The sequence below is a fragment of the Mastigoproctus giganteus genome, chromosome 11 (genome assembly GCF_048544385.1).
Source record: "Mastigoproctus giganteus isolate SK-2022 chromosome 11, ASM4854438v1, whole genome shotgun sequence".
NCBI lineage: Eukaryota > Metazoa > Arthropoda > Arachnida > Uropygi > Thelyphonidae > Mastigoproctus > Mastigoproctus giganteus.
In genome coordinates this window covers 141876723-141884878 of record NC_143585.1, presented here as the reverse complement: position 1 = coordinate 141884878, position 8156 = coordinate 141876723, and the positions used below count along the sequence as shown (strand labels likewise).

The 8156-nt window shown below is 37.7% G+C and overlaps 1 protein-coding gene across 1 annotated transcript in view; it reads left to right on the top strand.

The window, feature by feature from the left end:
* Positions 1 to 651: 651 nt before the first annotated feature.
* Positions 652 to 8156, top strand: part of LOC150078482 (E3 ubiquitin-protein ligase LNX-like) — a 129599-nt gene continuing 122094 nt past the window's right edge. The window contains exon 1 of the mRNA XM_090384337.1: positions 652 to 907. The gene's annotated coding sequence lies outside the window, so the exon portion shown is untranslated. The remainder of the gene's footprint in view (positions 908 to 8156) is intronic.

The window sequence follows — 8156 nt, the reverse complement described above, 5'->3', positions numbered from 1 at the left end:
GGAAGTTTATGTTAAAAATCCGATATTTTAAATTGCGGAAGTTATATTACTGAAATAATATTACGCAATAAAATATAAAAGAGGTTTCGCCTCGAGTATCTCTAGAAATTTTTCATTAGATGTTCCACAAGCACGTTATTGGCAGTCTCATTTAAAAATAACGAGCCGTGTATTTACATTACTGTCATTGTGAATCATCTCAAATTGGATTCCCTCCACATTTCATCGCTTTATCCCCACTGGTGACTTCGCTTCACTCAAACCTCGTCGCTTTAAGAATCATCTTTGCTATAGAACTTTCCAGGGATTAACGGGCATCCCAGGAGTGTTCTCGGACTGCCGCAACTTTGGGCGTAGAAGTACAGAGAAATCGGAATCTGTGACGAACATCTACGCGGGTGAAACTTATTTTTATCAAATATAATCGATAATGAATGATCCTTACAATACAGGAATTATTCGTTCAATGGTCACGCTTTTGCAGCGATCATTGGAAAGTGCGTTTCCTCTGGCTCTTCTTTTAATTTTTCCAACTCCCAGCGGTGCTCCTCTGTCATCCTTAATGTATTGATCGCAGTCTGTCCAAAAGGTGGCGCTGCTAAAGTATACTATGTGCGTAGACAGCAAGGAAAGAGAAGACAACATGAAATCTAGCGCGAGCCGTCCAACCGGCAGTATTGAGCGAGTTGTGTTTTCAGGATTCTCATCCCACTGCCGCCCCTTTCTAGATGACATTTCAATGGCTTATGTGGTCTTTTGATCTGTTACTTGTTGATCGTTATAAGCAGGGTTCGTATTGTCATCTTGATGGTGCACGGAACGTTTTTTTAAAGATGATCGCGTAAAAGATCAGATAAGTGAGAAGACTCTGTGGAGCATTTCTTCTGAGGGCTTTCATCTTAAAAAGGTAGGTTTGGATAACAGAGTTCGATCTTTTTGCGTAGCATTTCAGAATTGATAGCTCATATTACACTCTTAGAATAATGGGAGAGATATCGAAATACGGTTGCGATATTTCTTTCTGTCTTTTTTTGAAATACTTTAAAAAAAAAACTTCGAACATATGATTGATTTCAGAGATAACTGATAAAAAAAGAGAGAGCATTTAACTTAAGGAGCAGATACTGTAGACTAAGATGAAATAGGGTACAAACAGATCCGGAATTGGAGTGGCAGGGATATTTTGTATATAACAAAATATTTTATAAGACATAACGAAAAGTACCAAAGAATTTTCTCTGATGACTACCAAAGGGAGAGGTTCAAAACATAAATATTAATGAAATTCTATCTGCACTAAATATCAATAAGAGACACTTATCTAAATACTTCTTCCAGAGAAGTCTCTTTAGTTATTATAATAATCAGAACTTCGTGGCTTTGATGACTTCCTCGTCATTTTGAAATTTTAACGCCTGCGAACTCTTAATGGTCCGAACAAATGTCAAATTCCCACTATCCAATTCCTCGCGGTATTTCGCTGCCATTGCAGTTGTGCGAGACTTGGAACTGTCTTGCTGGAAACGGATGCTTTTAGATTACTGACCTACATTTTGATAATATTGCTGAGTTTAACCTTTATCCTTCAAATATTTGGTAATTCGAATTAACAGCCTTCCGTTCCTTAATGAAATCAAAGTGACACCTCAGAATTCACAGTTGTTCTCGCCGAAAATGGACTTCATTTACTAGAGATTTTTACGACCTTCATTTGTAGGTTTTTCATTACCATATATTTTCAATCAGGACACACATCATCGGTTAATAATAAACAACAGTTAATGCTCATAGTTTCACGAATTTAAATCGATATCCCTTCCATACGTGTGGACATGTATTGTATCTTATGTAGTATAAGATAATCCACTCTGCAGTATATGCTGTGACGATACAGAAAATTGAACAGCGGTCATTAGGAAGGCTGCTCCAAGTACCCGTCCACACCACGAGAAGGTGGGCCACAACTATTCACGTACTGGCTTAATGAACTAAATCCCGCATAAATAAAGATTCAATCCAGAGACCCTAACGTCCTACCTCATCCGGGAGGGATGAAAGCACCCAAGAATTGCACCTATTCATACAAGGACAGGAGAAATAAAAGTGTAAAGGAGGACTGATCCCTCAGGTTAATCTGAACTCGAACTGTCTTCAAAGTTAGGTGAATTTTTCATACGTTTTAAAGAAAACGTACTTTTTTTTTTCTCAATTCTTCGGGCACAGCCATTACTTAGTTGGCAATCAATTTTTCTGCAGAAGAATCTCTGTCGTGTTGGGTAGAGTTTAATTATAGATCTTCTTTCTGACAAACGTTCGTGTTACCTATGAATTCTCGCTGAATAACGCGGGCTTCTTTTATTCCTTAATCCACTTCCTTCACCAGCATTTTAACAAGCATTCCAGTTTGTTATTCACGAAGAAACCACTGCCGCTGCTCTTCAGCTAACATTAGCATAGTTTCCTTACTGACATGCTTGAATATCAAAATCCACTCTCCGAGTTAATTTTACTCTCAACCGCAGTTTTCCTTTGTAATCTAAATGCGTTTGCATATTATAATAGGACAAGTAGACAATTCTGTCAGGGAGATTAGTTATTAGACAGAAAGCAATAAACAATGTTCGGTGGCTTATTTAATCTGCAAAAACAAGAAACTGAACTGAACCTGATTAGCTCCATATTGAAATCTACTAAATCGCCACAACAGTGAATTGTTTCATACACTCGCGATTACTCAGCTTCGTAATTCATCTGTTTAATTCTGATTATTATCATAAACTCAATATACTTCATTAATGTTTCATTTTTGGAATCATATGTATTTGAAACCTCAAAGCTAGAAATCGAGATTTAAGGGAATTGTCCGAGTTGTCACTCTGTGAAAAGTTAAAAAAGGAACAATTACTTTCGTAGTACGGTGATCGCAGGAGAGTCTCGAGGGCCACGGTTAGATTCCTGGCTACTCCCCCGAAAACAATGTTTTATTCAATCTCTCTCATTGCACTGACAATGGACCTACCCGAATCAAATCATGGTTTGTGTGAATAGCAAAATTTTCCTTTGAAGGACAATGAAGAGCATTGACTTTGAGGTGTTTCCAGAACTCATCCAGTGAAAAATTAGAACACGAAGAAATAGTTTGTTTAAGGGACATAAGCGTATGAGGCTATAATGCGCCAAGTCAACGAAGAAATAGTAGGACGTTGAAGATGTGGAAGGATTAGGCTACAAGTTTACTCAGAACGCATGTCCAAAGTGCGAGAGTCGATTACAAAACTTTTCCTGAGAAGAGCTGATCAACAGCACATAAAAATACATCCAGTAGATTTGTTGCGCGCCATCAATGAGATTCGAACCTGTACTTTTCTAAACAAGAAGAATGATAGATTCTTCCCCCTTCCCATCCACGGAAGTCAGATGTGAAAAATCCAAATGGACGCCCATTGAGATTATTTTCACTCGCATTCAGCCAAGTACTTTTTATGGTAGCAATGTGAATTGTCCACAACGCGAGCCAATCGAAGTAATCCCTGCAGAAAGAACAAATTGCGATTATTTAGTCTTTTCAATCCTTAATGAAAAAAAGTTAAATTTCGCTTAGTCGTGCTGTCATCATTCTTCAACGCAAACATTATAATCTTAAATAAAACTGGGGTTCGGATTTTTATGTCACTGAAAAGTCATTACATAAAAGATTGTAAATTGTCAGTGGGAAATTAGATAAATACAGAAGTCAAAAATGACACGCGTAGAAATGCGTAATACTGTTTAACTGCGGAAAATGCAATTTCACATTTGATTTCGGCTCGCTCTCGCGGAGTTTCGTTCACTTCGATTCGCTTACCGTAAAGTAGCGGAGTAAGCCACCTGCGTTTTAAACACGTTTCGCCGATTAAATCTCGTGCATGCATCTGCGTTATTGGGATTTCCGAGGAAATCTGACGCTCTGTGGAAGGCCAACAGTAATGCAAGCGAAATTCGCTATGAGACAATCCATTCAACGTCAGAATCATTAAGTTGTAGTATATTTACTCGAATAGCAGATGACGGGATGTCACCGGCGTCAAATTTACTTCTTAATGAGGCGAGGCGTTTCCAGGAAACGACCATATCCTTCCGGTCACATCTCCGGACCACTGAACGATGACACTCCACATTAAACAGAGAAGGAAACTATTCGCTTTGTATAACATTTAAACTATTAAAAACCTTTCGTACTGAGTCCGCGAAACTTGAAAATAGATTCCAGCGGGACATTATTTCGTTACACGCGCGTTAAGTTAATGCATCAAACGAACTCAAGCAGTTTCTTGAACAACACACCGATTGTAACGTGTAGGACAAGTTAAACAACTGTGGCCTGCCTAGAGGACAATACAGAGTTTCACTCAGTGTTTTCCTTCTATTCCCGTTCTTTTAGTCCGCAAAGTTGCAGCATCGTCATTGGCAAGCGCTCTTCAATAACATTACAATTTGAAGAATGGGACAGTTTCCGAATATCATGAGAGGCAACGCGAATCCTATTTCATTTTTAACCTTCCCCCTTCTTTCAAGTAGCAAAGAGAAACATATGAAGTCCCAATACGTTCGTGGGCCAACGACAGAACAACTTGGCGATGGAAATCTTTAATACGCATTGGGGGTTGGATCAAAAGTAATCGCTTGCACTGATAGTAAGAGAAATATTGTTATAAGAGCTTGACGCGCTCAGCAATTTAAACCATCCTACTTAGTTGTCATGTATTCTGTTATCCTTGATATAACAGGAATTATCTCGATAAATTATTGGTACATAGGAATGAAGGACCTAATATAATACACGGTTGCCGAATATAACAGTGTTATATTAGGTAATCTTGATAACCATTTGTAAGGTTTGTCAAGACCAACGAATTTAGATGGGCTAAGTAGGAGGGAATGGTTTACTCTGAGATTTGATTCTGGCGGTTGGCAATTGTTAAAGAATGTTTCCAAATTTCTGAAAATAGGGAGGTATTTGACTTATCGGTGCGTTCTTTGCCAACGTCTACAGCTTTATAGCCATAGTTGAAATTTCGCTGACTGGTGAATTGCTCAAAATGTTCGCTCTAATATATTTTCATATTTTTGTTGTAGAAAAGGAAAGGGCGCATCTATTCATAAAGATTGCTGAACAGTGTAAATACTTTCAGTTTAGTCTGAGTTACTTGGTACCATTCCAGTCAGAATTCGCAGTTGCGAAAAGCACATTGGTGATTTATATATTTCTAAACATACGAAACAGCTGGCATCTTTGCCTTTACGAGTGTGAACTGCAAAAGGATGTTTGGCCAATTAAATAAATCCGTTTGAATTGGTTTAGAAGAAACGGGTGTAATTAGTAATGCCCAATGAAATATCGGTAGAAGATACAGAAACTGTGTGTGTAGTACGGAGTGGAGTGGTCTGTGATAGGGGAATCGCCAGTTAACTTAATTTCTCTTTTGGGTAATCGATGGGTTTTTGAGGATCTTCCCCATGTGGCTCAAAGGAAACTAACTAGTGCTGCAGCTTAATTTCGTGGTTGCAGAGGAACAGATAACTTCGATATTTTTGTAATAAGAAAGGTTTGAAGTGTGGTTACTCAAAACTAAAAATGTTTCTGACTATCTTTGTATTCTAGAAGATGGGCACAGGCGCAGAGAGGTCTTATTTATCCAGGAATAAGATTGGATTTAGTTTTTGCGAGGTTAATTCTCTCGCACTGAAGAATTACCTTTAGATTTCATAGAAAATATTGGTACAATATTCGAGAAGTTGTGGTTGATGTGCAGAGCACGAATCTTCAAAGCTTCAAGCTGATGGGCCCTGATAAAAGCCGACAGATTGATATGCATTGAGAACATCAGTATCTTCTTGTTTACTAAGAAGAGACTGATCGTCAGAGGACCGAAACAATGTTATTTTTCCAATTCCTGATACCTTCATTTCTTCCTACAACATAGAGACCAAAAGATGGATAAGTGTTGAAAAAAAAACACGATATTTTTAATTCCCAATAAACGATTGAATACGGCGAGAATTTCATGGTGTATTCCTTGCCGAGTAAGAAATACCAGAAGGGGGTTTCGATCGCTTACTGTCTCGTTTGCGACAGCGAGTAGACAGAATTTACTTCAAGGTCAACATCTCGTGCATAAAATTATATTAAAGGATTCAAAGTTAGTTTATAAAAATAAGTACATAACGAAAGCTGCAGTAATACATCGCATTAAAAATAAAAACACAGTTTGTGTGCACACGTTATGAGATGAGGTGTGAGCGTCCACTAGATGTATCGTCTTACAGTTTCATGATTACGAGAACTCTGCATTTTGTGTCGAGTCTACTTACATGACTCCGTCAGAATTCTACCACTGTTTCTTGTTTACATCACAAGACAGAAAAAAAATCGCGCAAATTTAAATCGATTATGGTTATCGCATACCACTAAACGATAATGTGACCTGGAGTACCGATTTATAAAAATCGAACAAAATATTCTAATAGTCTTTAATGAAATTCTCAAGGGTTGATAACTTTGAAAATAAGCATCCCTTAAAGTAAACTTTACGAAGTTCCTCGAAAAAATATAAAATGCTTCCACTATAGTCAAGGGCCCCGTATAAATTGAAAGAGTGAAACGGACACAGATGGGAAAAAGACGTTACTCACTGTTCAAAAATTTGTAAAAGTTTTTAAGGCACAACTCCGCTGTTAACTAACCCTGCATTTATTATAATTTCCCGATTTGCACACCGCACATATTTATACAGAAAATTTCCTCATTCGGATGAAATAAAAAGCTTCATTGCTCAAACAAAGGTGAGAGGTCATGTTTAGGTATAGGAAGCGTTGCTATAGTGACTGGTTGCAGCGATGGCTAATGTACGTTGGTGAAAACGGCAGCTGAATCCTATCAAGAACACCCAATAAAGTACTATCCTCAAACAAAGTACTATCCTTAAACCTTTAAAATACCGTCAGACTTCAAGAGGAGCGTTATTCAACTTGAAAATACATACGAATACCGCAATACACTTTGACCAGCTTTCTTCTCTGAAAACTTAAAGCTCAATTTTCCGGAACCTTCCCCAAACACAGTTAACAGAAAAAGTTACTAACAAGTCGCGTTAACATTGGTCATTTTAATCAGTCATGTTTCAGAGACGAGATTAATTGACCAATCCAGGCTTTCTTTACTGTAACGTGCACTGTTTAGAAAAAATATTCTAGCGCATCTTTAACCAAGTTCCATCGATAAATGTGGCATTTATTCTGCTTACTGTCCTGAATATATTAAAAAAGAGAAAGCATTTCATGTAAACCGCCTCCTGGATATTTTTTATAAACTTTTCTTCATTAGCCAGTGCTTAGACAATTTTATTTTTAATTATGGCCAACCCTATGGAACTATTGAGCAACGTAATTCGCCAGAAAGTTCACTCTAGTTTTCTTTCGCTCCGTCCTAGAATAAATTTGTCACGACTACAAGTGACCTGTATTTGCGTTCTTGTGTAAAATTTCTCGGGTTGCTTTATGAATTAGTTTCTAATTCTATTTACTGGAGATTTAAATATATTATTCCGCCGCATACATTTATAAATATATTGTATTCATTTTGTATTGAACATTACAGTATGGTGTCACTCATTTGGAGAAGTATGGTTCGAGATCCGTCTGATGAAATGCTTGAAGGTCTCTCTCTTTCCCCAAATCGGGGCCATAGTTAACCAACTTTCAGTCCCCACAAAGTGTAAATCGACCTGAACAGGCTGGAACGGTATGTTTTGTACATCGCATCAGCTTCTTTACGCAGATTTTAATCCAAACTTTGAAAAAAGTCTAACAGAAAGTGAGAAATTATCTTTATTTTTCTTCGTCTCCCTTTCTTCAGAGAATCGAATTCAGAATCCTTGCAACAAACAGCGTAGCGTGAAGTTAATAACTGCTCCAGGCTGTAAATAAGGAAATGACGCCAAAGCTGGTCTCCGAAAAGAAAAACTGATCATTTATTTTAACAACTTCCAAATGCTGGGCGGCATAAAAGATCATCTTTCTCTCCAATACTTGCCGAAGGAAACACTAATGAACAGTTCCGTTGCTAATTAATAATTTGTTTGGCCTTTGTTTTTACCAGTGAGGTAGGAAATCTGATT